The sequence below is a fragment of the Hemiscyllium ocellatum genome, assembly GCF_020745735.1.
Source record: "Hemiscyllium ocellatum isolate sHemOce1 chromosome 15 unlocalized genomic scaffold, sHemOce1.pat.X.cur. SUPER_15_unloc_1, whole genome shotgun sequence".
NCBI classification, from domain to species: domain Eukaryota; kingdom Metazoa; phylum Chordata; class Chondrichthyes; order Orectolobiformes; family Hemiscylliidae; genus Hemiscyllium; species Hemiscyllium ocellatum.
The window spans coordinates 132,501-140,000 of NW_026867445.1; positions in this window are offsets into that span (position 1 = coordinate 132,501).

Here is a 7,500-nt window from a genome sequence, read left to right on the forward strand (position 1 = left end):
TTTGGAGCATTACAAATCAGTAACCAGCGACACTTAGAATATTTTTGGAGCAGTACAAATCAGTAACCACTGACACTTAGAATATTTTTGAGTCAGTACAAATCAGTAACCAGCGACACTTAGAATATTTTTCAGTCAGTACAAATCAGTAACCAGCGACACTTAGAATATTTTTGAGTCAGTACAAATCAGTAACCAGTGACACTTAGAATATTTTTGGAGCAGTACAAATCAGTAACCAGCGACACTTAGAATATTTTTGAAGCAGTACAAATCAGTAACCAAGTGCATTTTTGAATTGGTTACTGATTTCTCCGTTGAAGTTGGGGCTGCGGTTGGCTTCAGTTAGTGGTGGGGGCTTAATTTTCGCCGAGGGGAGCGTGTCCCGGTAGTGTCTCCGAGGAAGTGGTACCTATTGAAGGGGGTGTTTCTGAATTTGGGCCCTTTTTGAGTGGCATTGCCGGATGGGTTTTGTGTTGAAGGCTTCCAAATCGGGTAGCTCAGCCGGATTTGACCCGGCGGTTCTACCGACTGTCACGCCTTCGAGGGGGGACTGTTGTCTAAGTTCAGGCCGAATTTGGTGAATTTCCTAAGTCGGGAAGTGGTCCCAACGGGTTTGGGAGTGAACCTAACTGCTCATACCAACTTTGAGGCTTTGGGGCCGGGTAGCACAGTCGGATTTGACCCGGCGGTTCTGCCGAATGCCTGGCCTTCGAGGGGGGCCTGCCCTCTGAGTTCAGGCCGAATTTGGTGATTTTCCTAAGTCGGGAAGTGGTCCAAACGGGGATGGGAGTGAACCTGACAGCTCATACCGACTTTGGGGCTTCCAAGCCGGGTAGCTCAACCGGATTTGATCCGGCGGTTCTAGCGACTGCCACGGCTTCGAGGGGGGACTGTTGTCTAAGTTCAGGCCGAATTTGGTGAATTTCCCGAGTCGGGAAGTGGTCCAAACGGGGATGGGAGTGAACCTGACAGCTCTTACCGACATTGAGGCTTCGGGGCCGGGTAGCTCAGTCGGATTTGACCCGGCGATTCTGCCGACTTCCACGCCTTCGAGCGGGGACTCTCCTCTAAGTTCAGGCCGAATTTGGTGAATTTCCTAAGTCGGGAAGTGGTCCAAACGGGGATGGGAGTGAACCTAACTGCTCATACCAACTTTGAGGCTTTGGGGCCGGGTAGCACAGTCGGATTTGACCCGGCGGTTCTGCCGAATGCCTGGCCTTCGAGGGGGGCCTGCCCTCTGAGTTCAGGCCGAATTTGGTGATTTTCCTAAGTCGGGAAGTGGTCCAAACGGGGATGGGAGTGAACCTGACAGCTCATACCGACTTTGGGGCTTCCAAGCCGGGTAGCTCAACCGGATTTGATCCGGCGGTTCTAGCGACTGCCACGGCTTCGAGGGGGGACTGTTGTCTAAGTTCAGGCCGAATTTGGTGAATTTCCCGAGTCGGGAAGTGGTCCAAACGGGGATGGGAGTGAACCTGACAGCTCTTACCGACATTGAGGCTTCGGGGCCGGGTAGCTCAGTCGGATTTGACCCGGCGATTCTGCCGACTTCCACGCCTTCGAGCGGGGACTCTCCTCTAAGTTCAGGCCGAATTTGGTGAATTTCCTAAGTCGGGAAGTGGTCCAAACGGGGATGGGAGTGAACCTGACAGCTCTTACCGACTTTGGGGCTTCCAAGCCGGGTAGCTCACCGGATTTGATCCGGCGGTTCTAGCGACTGCCACGGCTTCGAGGGGGGACTGTTGTCTAAGTTCAGGCCGAATTTGGTGAATTTCCCGAGTCGGGAAGTGGTCCAAACGGGGATGGGAGTGAACCTGACAGCTCTTACCGACATTGAGGCTTCGGGGCCGGGTAGCTCAGTCGGATTTGACCCGGCGATTCTGCCGACTTCCACGCCTTCGAGCGGGGACTCTCCTCTAAGTTCAGGCCGAATTTGGTGAATTTCCTAAGTCGGGAAGTGGTCCAAACGGGGATGGGAGTGAACCTAACTGCTCATACCAACTTTGAGGCTTTGGGGCCGGGTAGCACAGTCGGATTTGACCCGGCGGTTCTGCCGAATGCCTGGCCTTCGAGGGGGGCCTGCCCTCTGAGTTCAGGCCGAATTTGGTGATTTTCCTAAGTCGGGAAGTGGTCCAAACGGGGATGGGAGTGAACCTGACAGCTCATACCGACTTTGGGGCTTCCAAGCCGGGTAGCTCAACCGGATTTGATCCGGCGGTTCTAGCGACTGCCACGGCTTCGAGGGGGGACTGTTGTCTAAGTTCAGGCCGAATTTGGTGAATTTCCCGAGTCGGGAAGTGGTCCAAACGGGGATGGGAGTGAACCTGACAGCTCTTACCGACATTGAGGCTTCGGGGCCGGTAGCTCAGTCGGATTTGACCCGGCGATTCTGCCGACTTCCACGCCTTCGAGCGGGGACTCTCCTCTAAGTTCAGGCCGAATTTGGTGAATTTCCTAAGTCGGGAAGTGGTCCAAACGGGGATGGGAGTGAACCTGACAGCTCTTACCGACTTTGGGGCTTCCAAGCCGGGTAGCTCAACCGGATTTGATCCGGCGGTTCTAGCGACTGTCACGCCTTCGAGGGGGGACTGTTGTATAAGTTCAGGCCGAATTTGGTGAATTTCCCGAGTCGGGAAGTGGTCCAAACGGGGATGGGAGTGAACCTGACAGCTCTTACCGACTTTGGGGCTTCCAAGCCGGGTAGCTCAACCGGATTTGATCCGGCGGTTCTGCCGACTGTCACGCCTTCGAGGGGGGACTGTTGTATAAGTTCAGGCCGAATTTGGTGAATTTCCCGAGTCGGGAAGTGGTCCAAACGGGGATGGGAGTGAACCTGACAGCTCTTACCGACTTTGAGGCTTCGGGGCCGGGTAGCTCAGCCGGATTTGATCCGGCGGTTCTGCCGACTGTCACGCCTTCGAGGGGGGACTGTCCTCTGAGTTCAGGCCGAATTTGGTGAATTTCCCGAGTCGGGAAGTGGTCCAAACGGGGATGGGAGTGAACCTGACAGCTCATACCGACTTTGAGGCTTCCAAGCCGGGTAGCTCAGCCGGATTTGACCCGGCGATTCTGCCGACTTCCACGCCTTCGAGGGGGGACTGCCCTCTGAGTTCAGGCCGAATTTGGTGCATTTCCCGAGTCGGGAAGTGGTCTCTGTCACAACGGGGCAAGTGTCTGAAGAGGTAAAGTGAGTAACCAGCACAGCTTAGGGAAGGGTTCCAAAGTTCTCAACAATGTGAATTCGGTTACCAGGAAAGCTTAGGAAAGCTGCCTGACTGTCCCAAACGAATGAACTGCAAAACTTAGGGAACATGCCCGAAGATGCTTAAAAGTGTGAAATCAGTAAGCAGGAAAGCATAGGAAAGTGCCTGAAAGTGCTAAATGAGTAACATGAAAAACGTAGAAAAATGCCCGAAAATGTTTAAAAGTGTGAACTCAGTAACCAGCAAAACTTAGTAAAACGTTGGAAAAGCAGAAATGAGTAACCAGAAAAACTTAGAAAAATGTTTGAAAATGAGAAATGAGTAACCAGAAAAACTTAGAAAAATGTTTGAAAATGAGAAATGAGTAACCAAGAAAACTTAGAAAAATGCCCAAAAAGAAGAAATCAGTAACCAGAAAAACTTAGAAAAATGTTTGAAAATGAGAAATGAGTAACCAGAAAAACTTAGAAAAATGTTTGAAAATGAGAAATGAGTAACCAAGAAAACTTAGAAAAATGCCCAAAAAGAAGAAATCAGTAACCAGAAAAACTTAGAAAAATGTTTGAAAATGAGAAATGAGTAACCAAGAAAACTTAGAAAAATGTTTGAAAATGAGAAATGAGTAACCAAGAAAACTTAGAAAAATGCCCAAAAAGAAGAAATCAGTAACCAGAAAAACTTAGAAAAATGTTTGAAAATGAGAAATGAGTAACCAAGAAAACTTAGAAAAATGCCCAAAAAGAAGAAATCAGTAACCAGAAAAACTTAGAAAAATGTTTGAAAATGAGAAATGAGTAACCAGAAAAACTTAGAAAAATGTTTGAAAATGAGAAATGAGTAACCAAGAAAACTTAGAAAAATGCCCAAAAAGAAGAAATCAGTAACCAGAAAAACTTAGAAAAATGTTTGAAAATGAGAAATGAGTAACCAAGAAAACTTAGAAAAATGCCCGAAAAGAAGAAATCAGTAACCAGAAAAACTTAGAAAAATTTTCGGCCAAGTGTGAAAAATATTCTAAGTGTCAGCGGAGGAAAATGCCGAAGCATCGGGAAAGATTCAAAAACTCATGCCGAACATGAGTTCCGAAGTGCCGGAGGAACTGGGCGAATTGAGCCCGGCGGTTGGCCAGATGTCGTTTTGAGTCTGCAGCCCGAAAACTTTAACTTTGTCTGCCGCGGAAGTCTGGACCGGGAAAAATCCAAACGGTTTTGCCGGGTTCGAGTTCCAGAGCGAAGCAGTCGAATTTGAAATTCAGACCCATTCAGTGCCACTTGACATTGTGACACAGTGAGGTTGGCGGGGTACCCGGAGATTTCTGGGAACACGATTTTTAGAACAAAATGGCGGCGCGGGACCACTTTGAAAGGCATCCGAAAAACGGTTCCGCGGGCAGAGCACTTGAATGACAGGCCTGTGTGCATGCCCAAGAGCTCTCGGAAGTCTAATTTTTGACACTTTGTCAAATTTTCGACAGACTTACCCAACTCTTGCTGCCTGTTCTAAGAATCAGTCAGAGGCCTGTGCGGCGGTCTCTTGACACTTTGGAGGGCGGGCAAACCCCACGTTGACTCCGGCCGTCCCTCCAAAAGGCACTTGCTATTGGGGGAAAGGATTGCAAGTAGCCTGGTTCCCGTGGGAGCGGCCAGGAAGGGTGCAGGCTGGCCCTTGCCTGAGCATTCCCAAAACCCTCTTCCGCTGAGAGCAGACCTCGCACGCCGCACTACCGGCTCTGGGAGTGGTTGGCCGCTATTGTACATAGTCCGGTCCTTCCTCTGCCACCCGGCAAGTGCGATGGCTCTGCCGCCCTGCGGTGCTCGTCACCCAGGTTTGGGGAACACGATACTTAGAACATGTTGGCGGCTCGGGACCTGCAGGCGAAAGGGGCCCCGTGGTGCTGAGCACATCGACCTCGGGTCTCAGTGCAAGCCGGAGAGTTCGCGGAAGTCTTAAAAGATTTTGACATCTGCTCAATTCTTTGACAGGCTTGCCTGACTCTTTCCGTCCGTTCTAAGAATCAGTCGGAGGCCGGGGCGGGGACGGTCTCTTGACACACGGAGGGTTGGCTTCCCTCCTCAGGTGTTTGTGTCGAAAATGAAGGCGAGAGATGCAAGCGTCCTGGTTCCCCTGGGTGCTGCCAGCAAGGGTGCAGGCTGACCCTTGCCTGAGCACTCCCAAAAGCCTCTTAAGCTGAGAGCAGGCGCCGCACTACCGGCTCTGGGAGTCGTTGGCCGCTATTGTACATAGTCCGGTCCTTCCTCTGCCACCCGGCAAGTGCGATGGCTCTGCCTCCCTGCGGTGCTCGTCACCCAGGTTTGGGGAACACGATACTTAGAACATGTTGGCGGCTCGGGACCTGCAGGCGAAGGGGGCCCCGTGGTGCTGAGCACATCGACCTCGCGTCTCAGTGCAAGCCGGAGAGTTCGCGGAAGTCTTAACAGGCTTGCCTGACTCTTTCCGTCCGTTCTAAGAATCAGTCGGAGGCCGGGGCGGGGACGGTCTCTTGACACACGGAGGGTTGGCTTCCCTCCTCAGGCGTTTGTGTCGAAAATGAAGGCGAGAGATGCAAGCGTCCTGGTTCCCCTGGGTGCTGCCAGCAAGGGTGCAGGCTGACCCTTGCCTGAGCACTCCCAAAAGCCTCTTAGGCGGAGAGCAGGCGCCGCACTACCGGCTCTGGGAGTCGTTGGCCGCTATTGTACATAGTCCGGTCCTTCCTCTGCCACCCGGCAAGTGCGATGGCTCTGCCTCCCTGCGGTGCCCGTCACCCAGGTTTGGAGAACACGATACTTAGAACATGTTGGCGGCTCGGGACCTGCAGGCGAAAGGGGCCCCGTGGTGCTGAGCACATCGACCTCGCGTCTCAGTGCAAGCCGGAGAGTTCGCGGAAGTCTTAACAGGCTTGCCTGACTCTTTCCGTCCGTTCTAAGAATCAGTCGGAGGCCGGGGCGGGGACGGTCTCTTGACACACGGAGGGTTGGCTTCCCTCCTCAGGCGTTTGTGTCGAAAATGAAGGCGAGAGATGCAAGCGTCCTGGTTCCCCTGGGTGCTGCCAGCAAGGGTGCAGGCTGACCCTTGCCTGAGCACTCCCAGAAGCCTCTTAGGCTGAGAGCAGACGCCGCACTACCGGCTCTGGGAGTCGTTGGCCGCTATTGTACATAGTCCGGTCCTTCCTCTGCCACCCGGCAAGTGCGATGGCTCTGCCTCCCTGCGGTGCCCGTCACCCAGGTTTGGAGAACACGATACTAAGAACATGTTGGCGGCTCGGGACCTGCAGGCGAAAGGGGCCCCGTGGTGCTTAGCACATCGACCTCGCGTCTCAGTGCAAGCCGGAGAGTTCGCGGAAGTCTAAAGCTTTTGACATTCGCTCAAAGCTTTGACAGGCTTGCCCGACTCTTTCCGTCCGTTCTAAGAATCAGTCAGAGGCTGGTGGGGAGGTCTCTTGACGCAAGGGGAGGGGTGGCGTCCCTCCTCAGGCGCTTGTGTCGAAAATGAAGGCGAGAGATGCAAGCGTCCTGGTTCCCCTGGGTGCTGCCAGCAAGGGTGCAGGCTGACCCTTGCCTGAGCACTCCCAGAAGCCTCTTAGGCTGAGAGCAGACGCCGCACAACCGGCTCTGGGAGTCGTTGGCCGCTATTGTACATAGTCCGGTCCTTCCTCTGCCACCCGGCAAGTGCGATGGCTCTGCCTCCCTGCGGTGCCCGTCACCCAGGATTGGAGAACACGATACTAAGAACATGTTGGCGGCTCGGGACCTGCAGGCGAAAGGGGCCCCGTGGTGCTTAGCACATCGACCTCGCGTCTCAGTGCAAGCCGGAGAGTTCGCGGAAGTCTAAAGCTTTTGACATTCGCTCAAAGCTTTGACAGGCTTGCCCGACTCTTTCCGTCCGTTCTAAGAATCAGTCAGAGGCCGGTGGGGAGGTCTCTTGACGCAAAGGGGAGGGGTGGCGTCCCTCCTCAGGCGCTTGTGTCGAAAAATGAAGGCGAGAGACGCGAGCGGCCTGGTTGCTTTGGGTGCTGCCAGGAAGGATGTGGTCTGACCCTTGCCTGAGCACATCCAAAAGCATGTGATGTTGAGAGCAGACCTCGAGCCCCGCACAACCGGCTCTGGGAGTCGTTGGCCGCTATTGTACATAGTCCGGTCCTTCCTCTGCCACCCGGCAAGTGCGATGGCTCTGTCGCCCTGTGGTGCCCGTCACCCAGGTTTGGGGAACACGATACTAAGAACATGTTGGCGGCTCGGGACCTGCAGGCGAAAGGGGCCCCGTGGTGCTGAGCACATCGACCTCGGGTCTCAGTGCA